This window comes from Arachis ipaensis, chromosome B10, assembly GCF_059453495.1.
Source record: "Arachis ipaensis isolate K30076 ecotype BB chromosome B10, ASM5945349v1, whole genome shotgun sequence".
Taxonomy (NCBI): Eukaryota; Viridiplantae; Streptophyta; class Magnoliopsida; order Fabales; family Fabaceae; genus Arachis; species Arachis ipaensis.
In genome coordinates this window covers 36,614,890-36,634,446 of record NC_142435.1, presented here as the reverse complement: position 1 = coordinate 36,634,446, position 19,557 = coordinate 36,614,890, and the positions used below count along the sequence as shown (strand labels likewise).

The window sequence follows — 19,557 nt, the reverse complement described above, 5'->3', positions numbered from 1 at the left end:
TTGAGTTAAATTTGGCTATTTTAAGGCCTAAAAACTATGTTTTCACATTTAAGCACAAATCAAGGGAGAATTGCAAAACCATGCTATTTCATTGAATAAATGTGAGAAAAGGTGATAAAATCCCCCAAATTAAGCACAAGATAAACCACAAAATTGGAGTTTATCAGCGAGCTCTAGTTCTATCTTATTATCAATGGCACCAAGGGAAGCTAAATTATCTTCATGGAAGAGCACAGCTTGAGGAGCAGCAGCCGCCCTCATTAAGGTGGTTGAGTTTCATTCTCCTCTTATCTATGTTATTTCTGTTTTCACTGCCCCTTAAATTACTGTCTATTTTATGTTCTAGTGCAAGATCATATCTAGTCTTTTATTTCCTTTTAGCCTTGTTTTTCGTGCCTTGTTGTGATTATAAAATATCCAATGTATTCCTCACCATGCTTAAAAGAATTTTTTTTTCAAAAAAAAAAGTAGTGAGGTGCATAATTTTCGAGTATATCGTGACTTGTCTCTAATCATTTTGTTGTGGTAGTGATGAGCGGATAATTTATACGCTTTTTGGCATTATTTTTAGTATGTTTTTAGTAGAATCTAGTTACTTTTAGGGATGTTTTCATTAGTTTTTATGTTAAATTCACATTTCTGGACTTTACTATGAGTTTGTGTATTTTTCTGTGATTTCAGGTATTTTCTGACTGAAATTGAGGGACTTGAGCAAAAATCAGATTCAGAGGTTGAAGAAGGACTGCTGATGCTGTTGGATTCTGACCTCCCTGCACTCAAAATGGATTTTCTGGAGCTACAGAACTCAAAATGGTGCGCTTCCAATTGCGTTGGCAAGTAGACATCCAGAGCTTTCCAGCAATATATAATAGTCCATACTTTGGCCAAGTTTAGATGATGCAAACCGGCGTTCAACGCCAGCTCTCTACCCAATTCTGGCGTCCAGCGCCAGAAAAGGATCCAAAACCAGAGTTGAACGCCCAAACTGGCACAAAAGCTGGCGTTCAACTCCAAGAAGGACCTCTACACGTGCAACACTCAAAGCTCAGCCCAAGCACACACCAAGTGGGCCCCGAAAGTGGATTTATGCATCAATTACTTACTTCTGTAAACCCTAGTAGCTAGTTTATTATAAATAGGACATTTTATCATTGTATTCACAGTCTTGGTTACTCCGGTTCCCCTCTGGGGCCGAGACCAATGAACTCCATTATCACTTATGTATTTTCAACGGTAGAGTTTCTGCACTCCATAGATTAAGGTGTGGAGCTCTGCTGTTCCTCAAAGATTAATGCAAAGTACTACTGTTTTCTATTCAATTCATCTTATTTCGCTTCTAAGATATTCATTCGCACTTCAACCTGAATGTGATGAACGTGACAATCATCATCATTCCCTATGAACGCGTGCCTGACAACCACTTCCGTTCTACCTTCGACTGAATGAGTATCTCTTAGATCTCTTAATCAGAATCTTCGTGGTGTAAGCTAGAATGATGGCGGCATTCAACAGAATCCGGAAAGTCTAAACCTTGTCTGTGGTATTCCGAGTAGGATTTAATGATTGAATGACTGTGACGAGCTTCAAACTCGCGATTGCTGGGCGTAGTGACAGACGCAAAAGGATAGTAAATCCTATTCCAGCATGATCGAGAACCGACAGATGAATAGTCGTGCCGTGACAGGGTGCGTTGACCATGTTCACTGAGAGGATAGGATGTAACCATTGACAAGGGTGATGCCTCCAGACGATTAGCCGTGCCGTGACAGGGCATTTGGATCATTTTCCCGAGAGAAGACCGAAAGTAGCCATTGACAATGGTAATGCATTACATAAAGCCAGCCATGGAAAGGAGTAAGACTGATTGGATGAAGACAGCAGGAAAGCAGAGGTTCAGAGGAACGAAAGCATCTCTATTCGCTTATCTGAAATTCTCACCAGTGATTTACATAAGTATTTCTATCCCTATTTTATTAATTAATTTCGAAAACCTTATTACTATTTTATATCTGCCTGACTGAGATTTACAAGGTGACCATAGCTTGCTTCATACCAACAATCTCCGTGGGATTCGACCCTTACTCACGTAAGGTATTACTTGGACGACCCAGTGCACTTGCTGGTTAGTTGTTGCGAAGTTGTGAACCATGGTATTGGCATCATGTGTTTGGCGCCATTACCAGGGAAAGAAAGAGCAATGAATTTTACATAATTAAAGTGTAATCACAATTTCTGCGCACCAAGTTTTTGGCGCCGTTGCCGGGGATTATTCGAGTTTGGACAACTGACGGTTCATCTTGTTGCTCAGATTGGGTAACTTTCTTTTCGTTTTCTTTTCAAAAAGTTTTCAAAAATTTTTCAAAAAAAAAAAAATCTTTCAAAAATTTTTCTTTTGTTTTCGAAAAAAAAAATATAATAAAAATTATGTTTTTAAGAATAAATTATTCTATGGCTTCAAAACTTTCAAAAATGAATTCTAGAGTTTCATGGTAACATGTTGAATCCTATCTGGCTAAAAAGCCATACCCAAACTCCTTTGGGATTGGTCTTCAACTAATCACCTCAATGGATGTAAATCCATTCTAAAGCTTGACTGCCTATTAAGCCATGTCTAACCCTCAGATTGGAGCTTTAGACTAAAGAGTACAAGATTCCTGGAATTCATATGAAAAATTTTGAATCCTTATTTTTTTCTTTTCTTTTTCAAAATGATTTTCGAAAATTTTAAAATAAAAATACAAAAAATCATAAAATCATAAAAATCAAAAATATTTTGTGTTTCTTGTTTGAGTCTTGAGTCATGTTATAAGTTTGGTGTCAATTGCATGTGCATCTTGCATTTTTCGAAAATTCTCATGCATTCATAGTGTTCTTCATGATCTTCAAGTTGTTCTTGGTAAGTCTTCTTGTTTGATCTTTGCATTTGCATGTTTTGTGTCTTTTCTTGTTTTTCATAAGCATTCTTGAATTCTTAGTGTCTAAGCATTAAAGAATTCTAAGTTTGGTGTCTTGCATGTTTTCCTTGCATTAAAAATTTTTCAAAAATATGTTCTTGGTGTTCATCTTGACATTCAAAGTGTTCTTGGTGTTCATCGTGACATTCATAGCATTCTTGCATGCATTCATTGTTTTAATCTAAAAATTTCATGCATTGCATCATTTTTCTTGTTTTTCTCTCTCATCATTAAAAATTCAAAAATAAAAAAAATATCTTTCCCTTTTTCTCTCTTAAAATTTCAAAAATTAGATTTGACTTTTTCAAAAATTTTTAAAAAAATCTAGTTGTTTTTATGAGTCAAATCAAATTTTCAATTTAAAAATCTCATCTTTTTCAAAATCTTTTTCAAAAATCAAATCTTTTTCAAATTTCTTAGTTATTTTCAAAAATTATAAAAATGTTTTTCAAAAATATTTTTCTTATTTTTATATCAATATTTTCGAAAATAGCAATAACAATTAATGTTTTGATTCAAAAATTTCAAGTTTGTTACTTACTTGTTAAGAAAGATTCAAACTTTAAGTTCTAGAATCATATCTTGTGATTTCTTGAGAATCAAGTCATTAATTGAGATTTTAAAAATCAAATCTTTTTCAAAACTAATTTCTATCATATCTTTTCTAACTTCCTAACTTCTTATCTTTTCAAATTTGTTTCAACTAACTAACTAACATTTTGTTTGTTTCTTATCTTTTTTCAAAACCACCTAACTAACTCTCTCTCTCTCTAATTTTCGAAAATATCTTCCTTCTTTTTCAAAAATTTCTTTTTAATTAACTAATTATTTTATTTTTATTTTAATTTTCGAAAAACTACTAACCTTTTTCAAAAACTGTTTTCGAAAATCACTAACTCTTTTTCAAAAATTATTTTCGAAAATCTCCTCCCTCTCTCATCTTATTCTATTTATGTATTCATCTACTAACATCTCTTCCTCACATCACTCACCAAATTCGAACCCCCTCTTCTATCTGTGTTCGAATTTTTCTTCTTCTTCTTTTTCTACTAACAATAAGGAACCTCTTTACTGTGACATAGAAGATTCCTCTTCTTTTCTTTTTCTCTTCTCTTTCTTATGAGCAGGGACAGAGAAAAAGGCATTCTTGTTGAAGCTGATCCAGAACCTGAAAGGACTCTGAAGAGGAAACTAAGAGAAGCTAAATTACAATAATCCAGAGACAACCTTATTGAAAATTTCGAACAAGTAAAGGAGATGGCAGCCGAACCCAACAATAACAATGCAAGGAGGATGCTTGGTGACTTTACTGCACCAAATTCCAATTTACATGGAAGAAGCATCTCCATTCCTACCATTGGAGCAAACAATTTTGAGCTGAAACCTCAGCTAGTTTCTCTGATGCAGCAGAACTGCAAGTTTCATGGACTTCCATCTGAAGATCCTTTTCAGTTCTTAACTGAATTCTTGCAGATCTGTGATACTGTTAAGACTAATGGAGTAGATCCTGAAGTCTACAGGCTCATGCTTTTCCCATTTGCTGTAAGAGACAGAGCTAGAATCTGGTTGGACTCTCAATCCAGAGACGGCCTGAACTCTTGGGATAAGCTGGTCACGGCTTTCTTAGCCAAGTCCTTTCCTCCTCAAAAGCTGAGCAAGCTTAGAGTGGATGTTCAAACCTTCAGACAGAAAGAAGGTGAATCCCTCTATGAAGCTTGGGAAAGATACAAGCAGCTGACCAAAAAGTGTCCTTCTGACATGCTTTCAGAATGGACCATCCTGGATATCTTCTATGATGGTTTATCTGAGATATCAAAGATGTCATTGGATACTTCTGCAGGTGGATCCATTCACCTAAAGAAAACGCCTGCAAAAGCTCAAGAACTCATTGACATGGTTGCTAATAACCAGTTCATGTACACTTCTGAGAGGAATCCTGTGAGTAATGGGACGCCTATGAAGAAGGGAGTTCTTGAAGTTGATACTCTGAATGCCATATTGGCTTAGAATAAAATATTGACTCAGCAAGTCAATATGATTTCTCAGAGTCTGAATGGAATGTAAACTGCATCCAACAGTACTTAAGAAGCTTCTTATGCAGAAGAAGCTTATGATCCTGAGAACCCTGCAATAGCAGAGGTGAATTACTTAGGTGAACCTTATGGAAACACCTATAATCCATCATGGAGAAATCATCCAAATCTCTCATGGAAGGATCAAAAGCCTCAACAAGGCTTTAACAATGGTGGAAGAAACAGGTTTAACAATAATAAACCCTTTCCATCATCCACTCAGCAACAGACAGAGAACTCTGAACAAAATACTTTTAATTTAGCAAACTTAGTCTCTGATCTATCCAAGGCCACTGCAAGTTTCATGAATGAAACAAGGTCTTCCATTAGAAATTTGGAAGCACAAGTGGGCCAGCTGAGTAAAAGGATCACTGAAATCCCTCCTAGTACTCTCCCAAGCAATACAGAAGAGAATCCAAAAGGAGAGTGCAAGGCCATTGACATAAGCACCATGGCCGAACCTGTAAGGGAAGGAGAGGACGTCAATCCAAGGAGAAAGACCTCCTGGGACGTCCAGTGGTCAATAAGGAGCTTCCCTCTGAGGAACCAAAGGACTCTGAGGCTCATCTAGAGACCATAGAGATTCCATTGAACCTCCTTATGCCATTCATGAACTCTGATGAGTATTCCTCTTCTGAAGAGAATGAGGATGTTACTGAAGAGCAAGCTGCCAAGTTCCTTGGTGCAATCATGAAGCTAAATGCCAAATTATTTGGCATTGATGCTTGGGAAGATGAACCTCCCTTGTTCACCAATGAACTAAGTGATCTGGATCAACTGACATTGTTTCAGAAGAGACAGGATCCTGGAAAGTTCATAATACCTTGTACCATAGGCACCATGATCTTTAAGGCTCTGTGTGACCTTGGTTCAGGGATAAACCTCATGCCCCTCTCTGTAATAGAGAAACTGGGAATCTATGGGGTGCAAGCTGCTAAAATCTCATTAGAGATGGCAGATAATTCAAGAAAACAGGCTTATGGACAAGTAGAGGACGTGTTAGTAAAGGTTGAAGGCCTTTACATCCCTGCTGATTTCATAGTCCTGGATACTGGAAAGGAAGAGGATGAATCCATCATCCTAGGAAGACCTTTTCTAGCCACAGCAAGAGCTGTGATTGATGTGGACAGAGGAGAATTATTCCTTCAATTAAATAAGGACAACCTTGTGTTTACAACTCAAGGATCTCTCTCTGCATCCATGGAGAGGAAGCATAAAAAGCTTCTCTCAAAGCAGAGTCAAACAAAGCCCCCACCGTCAAACTCTAAGTTTGGTGTTGGGAGGCCACAACCAAACTCTAAGTTTGGTGTTGAACTCCCATATCCAAACTCTAAATTTGGTGTTGGGGGAGTCTCAACAATGCTCTGAACATCTGTGAGGCTCCATGAGAGCCCACTGTCAAGCTATTGACATTAAAGAAGTGCTTGTTAGGAGGCAACCCAATTTTTATTTATCTAACTATATTTTTCTTAGTTATATGTATTTATAGGTTCATGATCATGTGGAGTCACAAAATAAACAAAAAAAAATTAAAAACGGAATCAAAAACAGCAGAAGAAAAATCACACCCTGGAGGAGCATCTGTCTGGCGTTCAACGCCAGAACAGAGCATGGTTCTGGCGTGCAACGCCAGAAATGGCAACAAATGGGCATTGAACGCCCAAAATGGGCACCAACCTGGAGCTGAACGCCCAGAGTTGTGTGCAAGGGCATTTTACATGCCTAATTTGGTGCAAGGTTGTAAATCCTTGAACACCTCAGGATTTGTGGACCCCACAGGATCATCTCAGGATCTGTGGACCCCACAGGATCCCCACCTACCTCCACTCACTTCTTCTCACCCCTCTTTCACACAATCCCATAAACACTCTTCCCCAAAACCCTTCACCTATCACCTCCATCCCTCTTCCCTATTAAACCTTCACCACTCACATCCACCCACTCTTCCCCATAAACCTACCTCATAAACTCCACCTACCTTCAAAATTCAAAACCAATTTCCCACCCAAACCCACCCATATGGCCGAACCTTAATAAGAGAAAATCAAAAAGCAATGAGGGAGGAGCAACAAAGACAAGGAAGAGACATAGAAGAGCTCAAGGACATCATTGGTTCCTCAAGAAGGAAACGCCACCATCACTAAGGTGGATTCATTCCTTGTTCTTATTTCTTCTGTTTTTCATTTTCTATGTTATGTGCTTATCTATGTTTGTGTCTTCATTACATGATCATTAGTAGTTAGTAACTTTGTCTTAAAGTTATGAATATCCTATGAATCCATCACCTCTCTTAAATGAGAAATGTTTTAATTCAAAACAACAAGAAGTACATGAGTTTCGAATTTATCCTTGAACTTAGCTTAATTATATTGATGTGGTGACAATGCTTCTTATTTTCTGAATGTATGCTTGAACAGTGCATATGTCTTTTGAAGTAGTTGTTTTAAGAATGTTAAATATGTTGGCTCTTGAAAGAATGATGACAAGGAGACATGTTATTTGATAATCTGAAAAATCATAAAAATGATTCTTGAAGCAAGAAAAAGCAGCAAAGAACAAAGCTTGCAGAAAAAAAAATAGGCGAAAAAAAATAGAAAGAAAAAGCAACCAGAAAAAGCCAAAAGCTCTTAAAACCAAGAGGCAAGAGCAAAAAGCCAATAACCCTTAAAACCAAAAGGCAAGGGCAAATAAAAAGGATCCCAAGGCTTTGAGCATCAGTGGATAGGAGGGCCTAAAGGACTAAAATCCTGGTCTAAGCGGCTAAACCAAGCTGTCCCTAACCATGTGCTTGTGGCGTGAAGGTGTCAAGTGAAAACTTGAGACTGAGCGGTTAAAGTCAAGGTCCAAAGCAAAAAAAAGAGTGTGCTTAAGAACCCTGGACACCTCTAATTGGGGACTTTAGCAAAGCTGAGTCACAATCTGAAAAGGTTCACCCAATTATGTGTCTGTGGCATTTATGTATCCGGTGGTAATACTAGAAAACAAAGTGCTTAGGGCCACGGCCAAGACTCATAAAATAGCTGTGTTCAAGAATCATCATACTGAACTAGGAGAGTCAATAATACTATCTGAACTCTGAGTTCCTATAGATGTCAATCATTCTGAACTTCAATGGATAAAGTGGGATGCCAAAACTATTCAAGAGGCAAAAAGCTATAAGTCCCGCTCATATGATTGAAGCTATGTTTCATTGATAGTTTGGAATTTATAATATATTCTCTTATTTTTATCCTATTTGATTTTTAGTTGCTTGGGGACAAGCAACAATTTAAGTTTGGTGTTGTGATGAGCGGATAATTTATACGCTTTTTGGCATTGTTTTTAGTATGTTTTTAGTAGAATCTAGTTACTTTTAGGAATGTTTTCATTAGTTTTTATGTTAAATTCACATTTCTGGACTTTACTATGAGTTTGTGTGTTTTTCTGTGATTTCAGGTATTTTCTGGCTGAAATTGAGGGACTTGAGCAAAAATCAGATTCAGAGGTTGAAGAAGGACTGCTGATGCTGTTGGATTCTGACCTCCCTGCACTCAAAATGGATTTTCTGGAGCTACAGAACTCAAAATGGCGCGCTTCCAATTGCGTTGGAAAGTAGACATCCAGGGCTTTCCAGAAATATATAATAGTCTATACTTTGGCCAGGTTTAGACGACGCAAACTGGCGTTCAACGACAGCTCTCTACCCAATTCTAGCGTCCAGCGCCAGAAAAGGATCCAAAACCAGAGTTGAACGCCCAAACTGGCACAAAAGTTGGCGTTCAACTCCAAGAAGGACCTCTACACGTGCAACACTCAAAGCTCAACCCAAGCTCACACCAAGTGGGCCCTGGAAGTGGATTTATGCATCAATTACTTACTTCTGTAAACCCTAGTAGCTAGTTTATTATAAATAGGACATTTTATCATTGTATTCACAGTCTTGGTTACTCTGGTTCCCCTCTGGGGCCGAGACCAATGAACTCCATTATCACTTATGTATTTTCAACGGTAGAGTTTCTGCACTCCATAGATTAAGGTGTGGAGCTCTGCTGTTCCTCAAAGATTAATGCAAAGTACTACTGTTTTCTATTCAATTCATCTTATTTTGCTTCTAAGATATTCATTCGCACTTCAACCTGAATGTGATGAACGTGACAATCATCATCATTCCCTATGAACGCGTGCCTGACAACCACTTCCGTTCTACCTTCGACTGAATGAGTATCTCTTAGATCTCTTAATCAGAATCTTCGTGGTATAAGCTAGAATGATGGCGGCATTCAAGAGAATCCGGAAAGTCTAAACCTTGTTTGTGGTATTCCGAGTAGGATTCAATGATTGAATGACTGTGACTAGCTTCAAACTCGCGATTGCTGGGCGTAGTGACAGACGCAAAAGGATAGTAAATCCTATTCCAGCATGATCGAGAACCGACAGATGAATAGCCGTGCTGTGACAGGGTATGTTGACCATGTTCACTGAGAGGATAGGATGTAACCATTGACAAGGGTGATGCCTCCAGACGATTAGCCATGTCGTGACAGGGCATTTGGATCATTTTCCCGAGAGAAGACCGAAAGTAGCCATTGACAATGGTAATGCATTACATAAAGCCAGCCATGGAAAGGAGTAAGACTGATTGGATAAAGACAGCAGGAAAGCAGAGGTTCAGAGGAACGAAAGCATCTCTATTCGCTTATCTGAAATTCTCACCAGTGATTTACATAAGTATTTCTATCCCTATTTTATTAATTAATTTCGAAAACCTTATTACTATTTTATATCTGCCTGACTGAGATTTACAAGGTGACCATAGCTTGCTTCACACCAACAATCTCCGTGGGATTCGACCCTTACTCATGTAAGGTATTACTTGGACGACCCAGTGCACTTGCTGGTTAGTTGTGCGAAGTTGTAAACCATGGTATTGGCATCATGTGTTTGGCACCATTACCAGGGAAAGAAAGAGCAATGAATTTTACATAATTAAAGTGTAATCACAATTTCTGCGCACCAGGTAGCCTTACACTAATATTCTAAACGTATGAATTACCTGTGCATATTTGATAGTGAAGTTAAGTGTATTGGCTCTTGAAAGAATGATGGAAAAGGAGAAGTATTATTGGTAATCTAAAAAATCCAAATATTGATTCTTAAAGCAAGAAAAAGTAGCAAAAAAAAAGGAAAAAAAGAAAAAGAAAGAAAAATAAAGAGAAAAAGCAAAAGAAAAAAAAGCAAAAGAAAAATCCAAAAAGCTCAAAAGAAAGGAAAAGGAGAGCTAGGATCCAAGGCTTTGAGCATCAATGGTTAGGAAGGTCTAAAGAAACAAAATCCTGGCCTCAAAAGTTCAAATGAGCTACTTCCCTAACTAAATGCTTGTGGTGTGAAGGTGTCAAGTGAAAAGCTTGAGACTGAGCAGTTAAAGTCGTGATCCCAAAAGCAAAAGAGTGTGCCTAAGAACTCTGGGTACCACTGTCTGTGGGTTCTAGCAAAGTTGAATCACAATCCAATTGGGTTCACCCAGTTAAGTGTCTGTGGCGTTTATGTATCCGGTGGTAATACTGGAAAACAAAGCCCTTAGGGTCACAGCCAGGCTCAAAAAGAAGCTGTGTTCAAGAATCAAGAAAAGCTAAAGTAAGAAAATCAATAATATCATCCAGATTCTGAGTTCCTAAAAATGTCAATACTTCTGAGCTTCAAAGAAAAGTGAGGTGCCAAACCTATTAAGAAATCAAGAAGCTAATGGCCCCATTCCAATAATTAGAGCTAAGCTTCATTGAGAGCTCTGAAACTTATTGTATTATGCTCTTCTTTATCTTATCCTGTTTTTTTAGTTGCTTGGGGACAAGCAACAGTTTAAGTTTGGTGACCTGATGAGCGGATATTTTATACACTTTTTAGTACTATTTTCTTAATGTTTTGGTTATGTTTTGTTAAGTTTTATTGCATTTTAGTATATTTTAGTGAAAAAATCACTATTTGGATGCTACTTTGAGTTTTTGTAGTTTTTCTATGATTTTAGGTGATTTTTGGATGATTTTGGTAAGTTTTGGAAAAGCTTGATTTAGAGACAGAGAAAGGACTGTAGATGTTGTCAGATTCTGACCTCCAAGCATTCGAACGAGCATTTCTCGAGCAACAGAGGTCCAAATGATGCGCTCTCAACGGCGTTGGAAAGCTAACTTCCAGGGCTTTCCAGCAGTATATAATGGTCTATACTTATTTTTGGAAAGAAAGGCCCAAAAGGGAGAAAACCTGGCATCTAACGCCCCAAGAGGAGTCTTAGCACGTGGAGTCACCCCAAGCTTAGCCCAAACACTCACCAAGTGGGCCCAAGAAGTAGATTTTTGCACTAAGAGTCTAGTTTATCTTTTTTTGTGTAATCCTTAGTTATTTGATTAGTATTTAAGGATCTTTAGGCACCCTTTCTAGACATTCCCCCTTTGGGGAAAACTCATATTATTATTTCTTCTATTTTTTTTGTAATTCATGAGCAACTAAACCTCCTAAGTTAAAGTTAGGAGCTCTGCTAATTCTCATGGATTAATAATATTACTATTTCTATTTCAATATGTCGGATTCTATTCTCTTATGCATTCTCGTTCTTCATCTCATGAATTGAAGATGAACCGTGACATTCATCCTTGTTCTACATGGGTTCCGTGTGAGTCCTGACCCAGAGAGCATTGAACCACGGCTAGAGAGTGCATTACGGATTCCAAGAGCGTGCCTGGGCAACTTTGGATATGTGACATAAAATTCTGTTGACCGTGGGTTACTGAGATCTCCGTGGCGCTAAGGTTAGAGTCAGAGAAGCAGCAATCCCTGATCCGAAAGATCCGACCTTGTCTGTGGCATTTTCAGTAGAATCGCAAAGTGGAGTGGGTTGCTTAATGCTTCACCTTCGGCAATAGTGGGAAGCCATGAGTTAACCTGATGAGATGACATGAGTTGCTCGGATATGGTGGGCTGCTATGGTTTAGAAGAGATTAACTTGATGAGAGGACATGAGTTCATCACTTATGGCTGCCATTGAATGAATTATTCGTTATTGAAGTAAACAATAAGAAAAGTTAATCTGGAAAAATACGCATCTCTAAAGCCTTAACTGAATCTCTATCATTGTGGTGCACGAAATCGTGATTGTTCATTCCCCAACAACGGCGCTAAAACTTGGTACGCACGTTCATAATCTCAATTCTTTTTAACAACTTCGCACAACTAACCAGCAAGTGCACTGGGTCGTCCAAGTAATAAACCTTATGTGAGTAAAGGTCAATCCCATGGAGATTGTCGGCTTGAAGCAAGCTATGGTCATCTTGTAAATCTCAGTCAGGAAGATTCAAATGGTTATGAGGTTTTGATAATTAAAATATAAATAAAATATAAAATAGGATAGAGATACTTATGTAATTCATTGGTGAGAATTTCATATAAGTGTATGGAAGTGCTTTGTTCCTTCTGAATCTATGCTTTCCTACTGTCTTCATTCAATCATTCATACTCCTTTCCATGGCAAGCTGTATGTTGGGCATCACCGTTGTCAATGGCTACTTCCCGTCCTCTCAGTGAAAATGGTCTAAATGCGCTGTCACCGCACGGCTAATCATCTGTTGGTTCTCGATCATGTTGGAATAGGATCCATTGATCCTTTTGCGTCTGTCACTACGCCCAACACTCGCGAGTTTGAAGCTCGTCGCAGTCATCCCTTCCCAGATCCTACTCGGAATACCACAGACAAGGTTTAGACTTTCTGGATCTAAGGAATGGCTGCCAATAATTCTAGCTTATACCACGAAGACTCCGATCTTTCGGAATGGAGGCTAAGAGATACACGTTCAATCTAAGGTAGAACGGAAGTGGTTGTCAGGCACGCGTTCATAGGTTGAGAATAGTGATGAGTGTCACGGATCATCATATTCATCATGTTGAAGTGCAAGCAAATATCTTAGAATAGGAATAAGCCTGAGTTGAATAGAAAAACAATAGTACTTTGCATTAATTCATGAGGAACAGCAGAGCTCCACACCTTAATCTATGGGGTGTAGAAACTCCACCGTTGAAAATACATAAGTGATAAAGGTTCAGGCATGGCCAAATGGCCAGCCCCCTAAACGTGATCTTAGAACATAAAATTATTCAAAAGATGTGAAATAAAATCACTAAAAGTATTTTTTATACTAAACTAGTAGCTAGGGTTACATAAGATAAGTAAATGATGCAGAAATCCACTTCCGGGCCCACTTGGTGTGTGCTTGGGCTGAGCATTGAGCTTTTATGTGTATAGACTCTTTTTGGAGTTAAACGTCAGGTTGTAGCCTATTTCTGGCGTTTAACTCTGATTTGCAACCTGTTTCTGGCGTTTAACTCCAGAATAGGGCAGGAAGTTGGCGTTTGAACGCCAGTTTGCGTCAACTAAACTCGGGCAAAGTATGGACTATTATATATTTTTGGAAAACGCTGGATGTCTACTTTCCAACGCAATTGAGAGCGCGCCAATTGGGTTTCTGTAGCTCCAGAAAATCTATTTTGAGTGCAGAGAGGTCAGAATCCAACAGCATCTGCAGTCCTTCTTCAGCCTCTGAATCAGATTTTTGCTCAAGTCCCTCACTTTCAGCCAGAAAATACCTGAAATCACAAAAACACAAACTCATAGTAAAGTCCAGAAATGTTATTTTTATTTAAAAACTAATAAAAATATACTAAAAACTACTTAAAAACAATGCCAAAAAGCGTATAAATTATCCGCTCATCACATTACTTTCACACCAACTTGGTATTTCGTTCTTTACTATTTTATTTATGTTGTTAACCAAACAACCACCTTTTCTAATTGCCTGACTAAGATCTACAAGATAGCCATTGGTTGCTCAATCTGACAGTCTCCGTGGGATTCGACCCTCACTCACCTAAGGTATTACTTGGACGACCTGGTGCACTTTCCGGTCTATCTGTGCGAAACTTGCAGACTTCAATTTTGCACACCACTCACCATGGTGCGCCAATTTTTTGGCTTTGGGTTCAGACTTCTGTCATGCTTTTTGGTGACCCAAGTATTGGGGTAGAATTCTTGCACTATAAGCATTCCAACTCCAGAAATAGGATTGGTCAGAGTTTTCTAATCCCTTCTCCAGATTTCTTATTGGATCTTCGGATATTCCTCTTTTTTGAGCTTAAATGTGACCTCTGGTATCACCTTTTTGTGTCTCACCACATCATAGAAGTGGTCTTAATGAACCTTGGTAAGGAATGTCCATGATTCCAAAGGTTCAGAGGTAGAAATGAGAGCTTTTTCCTTTCTCTTCCTTGAAGATTCGCCGGCCTTTGGAGGAAGATTAGATGCAAAAAGCAGAGCTTTTTCAACACCAAATTTAAGAAGTGTATGAAGGGTAATGTGGGGAGAGGTAAGAGGATTGTGTAGGTGTGAGGATGATGGGAGGAATGAAGGGATATTTATAAGGGTGGGAGGGTTAGGGTTCGGCTATAGGGGGAAAGATTACGTGGAAAAGGTTTGAATTTGAAGTGGGTGGGGTTGGTAAGAATTGAATGATGGGATTTATGATGGGTGTTGGAAAGAGGGAAAGGTGAAGGGGATGTGATTGGTGAATGTGTATTGGGAAGAGGGAAAGTAGGGTGTGGTAATCAAGATTGAGAAAGTAGGAGAGAGAAGGAAAGGGTTGAATGATAGCTGGGGTAGGTGGAGATTCTGTGGGACTCACTAGTTTATGAAGCCTTGAATCTTCGAGTTTCCTGCCCCTACCTGGGCGTTCAGCTCTAAGTCTGGGCGTTGAACGCCCAGAGGGGATCAAAAATGGGCCTGAACAACTCCTTTAAGGGCGTTGAATGCCCAGCTTGTACTCCTTCCTGGCGTTCAACGCCAGTTAGTACTCCTCTATGGGCGTTGAACGCCCAGCTCCCTTCCCTTTCTGGCGTTCAATGCCAGTTTGGGCTCTCCCCGGGGTGTTCTATTTCCATCTCAGGTTTCTCTGTCTCTATTCTAAGTGCTACACATGATCACAAACGTTACAAAGAAAGGGAAAACTATAGAAAATAAACTAAAAATGAAATCAAATGAGAATAAATAAAAGAAAGAAAATAATAGTAATCTACTTATGGTCGGGTTGCCTCCCAACAAGCGCTTATTTACTGTCACTAGCTTAATAGACAGCTCCTTTACGGAGGTAGATAGGGTCTCAGATCTTCACCCCTCATGGTGAACTTCCTCCCTGTGCTCTCATGAATGAGCTCCACATGCTCTAGAGATAGGATCCTGTTCACTATGTGTGGAATGACTGGACACTTAGTGAAGACAACTCTCATGCCAGGTGAGAGGCCTTCAGTTGGAATCTTGTTGTTCCTCCAACCCTTGGGTACTTTCTTCTTGGTACCTCCTTCTTCAGTAGTTGGTGATGGATGCCTAATACCAAACTTAGGTTTGATATTAGGGAAATCTGTAATACTCTCTACTGAGAGAGAAGGTTGAAATTCTAAGCGTTGCACAGTAGTACCTCCTTTATTTGAAGGAGACTGAGGGTTGGGGATTTTAAACAGCAGATAATCCTCCCACAACCTCAGTACCAACTCTCCTTTTTCAACATCAATTAAGGCCTTTGTAGTAGCAAAGAAAGGCCTTCCAAAGATGATGGAGTCATCTCTGTCCTCCCCAATGTCTAGTATCAGGAAATTTGCAGGTAGGCAAAGGTCTTCAACCTTCACAAGAACATCTTCCACCATTCCATATGCCCTTTTTAGGGACTTGTTTGTCATCTCCAATGAGATCTTGGCAGGCTGAACATCTTGAATGCCTAGCCTCTTCATCACAGAAAGAGGCATGAAGTTGATGCTTGAGCCAAGGTCACATAATGCCTTCTCGAAGGTGATGGTACCTATAGTGCAGGGAATAAGGAAGCTTTCGGGGTCAGGCAGTTTTTGAGGAAGTTCTTTTGGACTAGAGCACTGCACTCCTTGGTCAGTACCACAGTCTCATCTCCCCTCAAAGCCTTTTCTTCAGAGATCATGCTATTTGGATGCGCCATGGAAGGAAGTTTCTTCTCCAATGCCTCTGAATAGGCCTTTAGCTTCTTGAGGATTGCCAAGAACCGAGCAATTTGCTCCTCCTTAGGCTCTTCTTGCACGTCTGAAGAGGGATATTCTTCAGACTCCTCTCTCTGCAAAGGGGTGTGCAAGGTGATGTCTCCAGCCTCCTCGTGAGCCTTGATCTCCTTTAGTTCCTTAACAGCAGGCTCCTCCTTAGGTTCGGCCTCAGCTTCCACAGTGAAGGCCTTGCACTTTTTCTTCGGATTTACTTCGGTGTTACTGGGAAGAGTGTTGGAGGGGATCTCTAGGATCCTCTTGCTCAGCTGACCTACCTATATCTTCAAGTTCCTGATGGATGACCTAGTTTCTGCCATGAATTTGTGAATGGTCTTGGAGAGGTTAGAGACTATAGTAGCCAGGTCAGTGAGGCTTTGTGTGGGAGTCTTCATCTGTTGCTGAGAGGGTCGGAATGGTCTGTTGTTGAACCGGTTTTGGTTCATTCCACCCTGATTGTAATTGAAGCCTTGTTGAGGTTTCTGCTAATCTTTCCAACTAAAGTTAGGGTGGTTCCTCCATCCCTGATTGAAAATATTCGAATAGGGATTATTGTTGGAGTTTCTAGAGGGGTTTCCCATGTAGTTCACCTCCTCCATGGTGGTCCAGGCGTTATCACCCGTGTCTACCTTATATGCTGTCTTTGGACAATAAGCAGCTGAGTTCTATGTCCCACTCAAGTGCGGAGAGATCATATTGATCTGCTGGGACTTGAGCTTGTTCTGAGCCAAGATGGTGTCTAAAGTGTCTACTTTCAAGACACCTCTCTTCTGAGCTGCCCCATTGTTCACAGGGTTCCTCACAGAAGTGTACATGTACTGGTTGTTGGCAACCATATCTATAAGCTCCTGCGCCTCTTCAGGCATCTTCTTGAAGTGAAGGGATCCACCTGCAGAGTGGTGACATCTTGGACGCCTCAGATAGTCCATCATAAAAGATGTCTAGCATGGTCCAATCTAAAATCATGTCAGGAGGACATCTCTTGATCAGTTGCTTGTATCTCTCCCAAATCTCATAGAGGAATTCACCCTCTTTTTGTTGAAGGTTTATACTTCCACCTTGAGCTTGCTCAGCTTCTGAGGTGGTAAGAACTTGGTCAAGAATCCATTGACCACCTTCTCTCAGGTGTCTAGGCTCTCCTTAGGCTGAGAATCCAGCCATAGCCTTGCTCTGTCTCTTACAGCAAAGGAAAAGAGCATGAGCTTGTAAAATTCTGGATTTACTCCATTAATCTTGACAGTGTCACATATCTATAGGAAGTCAGATATGAATTTCTTGGAATCTTCTTGTGGAAGTCCATGAAACTGGCAATTCTGTTGTACTAGAGTCCAGTTGAGGCTTCATCTCAAAGTTATTTGCACCAATGGCAGGAATGGAGATGCTGCACCCATAGAAGTTAGAATTGGGTGCAGTGTAAGATCCAAGGACCTTTTTTTGCGTCTCCTCTAGCTTCTGGATTAGCTGCCATTATTATATTTTCAGCTTCTTGCTCAAGAGATTCTGTGAGATTACCTCTGGTTTTGTTAGCTTGAGCTTGATGTAGACGTCTCCTTAAAGTCCTTTCAGGTTTAGGATATGGATTAACAAGGGCTTCTCTATCCCTATTTTGTCTCATAAACAAAAAGAAAAAAACCGAGAAGAGTAAAAGAATGGAGTCTCTATGTCAGAGTGTAAAGAGCTCCTTGTGAGAGAGGAAGGAAAATAAATGTGTCTTTTATTTAAAAAGAAGTTTTTCAAAAATAGAGGGAGGCAATAGGTTGAAAATTTTCAAAAAAGATGAGAGAGAAAGAAGTTAAAATTTTCGAAAAGAAGAGAGAGAAAGAGGTAGGAGATTTTTGAAAAAGAGGAGAGAGAAAGAAGAATTAAAGAGACACCAAGCTTTTAAATTTAAAATAAAACAAACAAATAATTAACTTACAAGATTTGAAAATAAAATAAAAGATTTGATTTAGAGAATTTTTGAAATTTAAAAAGAAGGAGTCAATCAAGGATTTTAAAATTTAAATTTAGAACGAAAAAGTCAAATAAGATAAGATAAGATTTTAAAAAATTAAGACAAGATATTTGATTTTGAAAAATTTTGACATTAAAAGAGAAAGTAAAAGAAAGATTTTGAGATTCAAATTTTAAAGAAAGAAAAACTAACCAAATACTAAACTTTTAAAATTTGAATTAAAAAAGAAACATAAGATAACAAAAATTTGAAATTCAAGAAAAAGATAAGATAAAGATTTAAAGACAAAAGATAAACAAGAAAATTAAATAAAAACAAAAAGAAAACTGATGCGTGAGCATCTCTTCTATCTTTCCCTAGTGAATTTGCATTAGAATTGTTAAGTTTAATCAAGATTTAAATATATTTTAGCTACTATGAATGCTACTTTGAGTTGTGTGCAATTCTGTTTACTTCAGGTAGCATTTTGGACGAATTTGACAGAGCTTGCGTGAAGAAATGAAGCTACAACAGAATAAAGAGTTGAAGCCAAACTTGGACTCTCCAAGTTTGGCGCCAGGCATCACTACACAAGCCCATTGCCTTCAGACAGGATGAAGCCAAACTTGAGGTTACTCAAGTTTGGCGGCACACACTCATCCTCGAAGGAGTGCTTGCTGACTTGCTGAAGCCAAACTTGAGAAACCTCAAGTTTGGCCCCAAGCAAGGAGACTTGAAGAATGCTTCACGTATCACTCGAACCAAAATTGAAGTCATTCAAGTTTGGCGCCAACAAGGACAATCCAAGGAATGCATCATGGGCCACTCCAAGCCAAACTTGAGACTACTCAAGTTTGGCGCCAACCTTTACAAATTAGGTGGTCCCCCATTCGTCAAAAGGCTTGCACAGATTGTTTATTGATTTAATTAAACTTTATATTTTATTTTAAAAATAGGAAAAGATATTATTTAGTTTTAGAAAATATAATTTACATTAATTAGGATTAGATAAAAAAGGGAAAAGAATCAGCCCTTCGGGCTTTTTTCTTCTCTTCTACCTCATTCCGCACTTGACAGTTTTACAAAATCCTTGTTTTCTTTCTGAACCATGAGCAACTAAACCTCCACTGTTAAGGTTAGCAGCTCTGTCTATTGTATGGATTGATACTATTATTTTTCTATTTTAATTCATGTATTGATTTCTATTTCAAGAATTATTTTCGTTCTTTATTTTATGAATCTGGGTGGAACAGAAGTATGACATTGGTTCTAATTGAGTTCCTGTATAACTTGGAAAAGCTTTTTACTTGAATAACGGATTGAAAATAATTTCTCCTAAATTTCTAATTATCTAGACTTAACGGGATACATGACATATAATCCTCTTATATTTGGGTAATTAGGATTTCTGTGGCATATAAACTAGAATTAAACTTCACCCTCTAATTGGAATTAAGTGACCAAGGAATTGGCGGTTGATGAAGGTTAGAGGAGACCTAAAAGGTCTAAGGAATCATGGTTTAGTCAC

General features: G+C 38.7%; 1 non-coding gene across 1 annotated transcript; it reads right to left on the bottom strand.

The window, feature by feature from the left end:
* Positions 1–4,610: 4,610 nt before the first annotated feature.
* LOC148579698 (small nucleolar RNA R71) lies at positions 4,611–4,718 on the bottom strand. Its single transcript, XR_015897246.1, has one exon. It is a non-coding gene; the product is annotated as a small nucleolar RNA R71 (small nucleolar RNA).
* Positions 4,719–19,557: the final 14,839 nt, after the last annotated feature.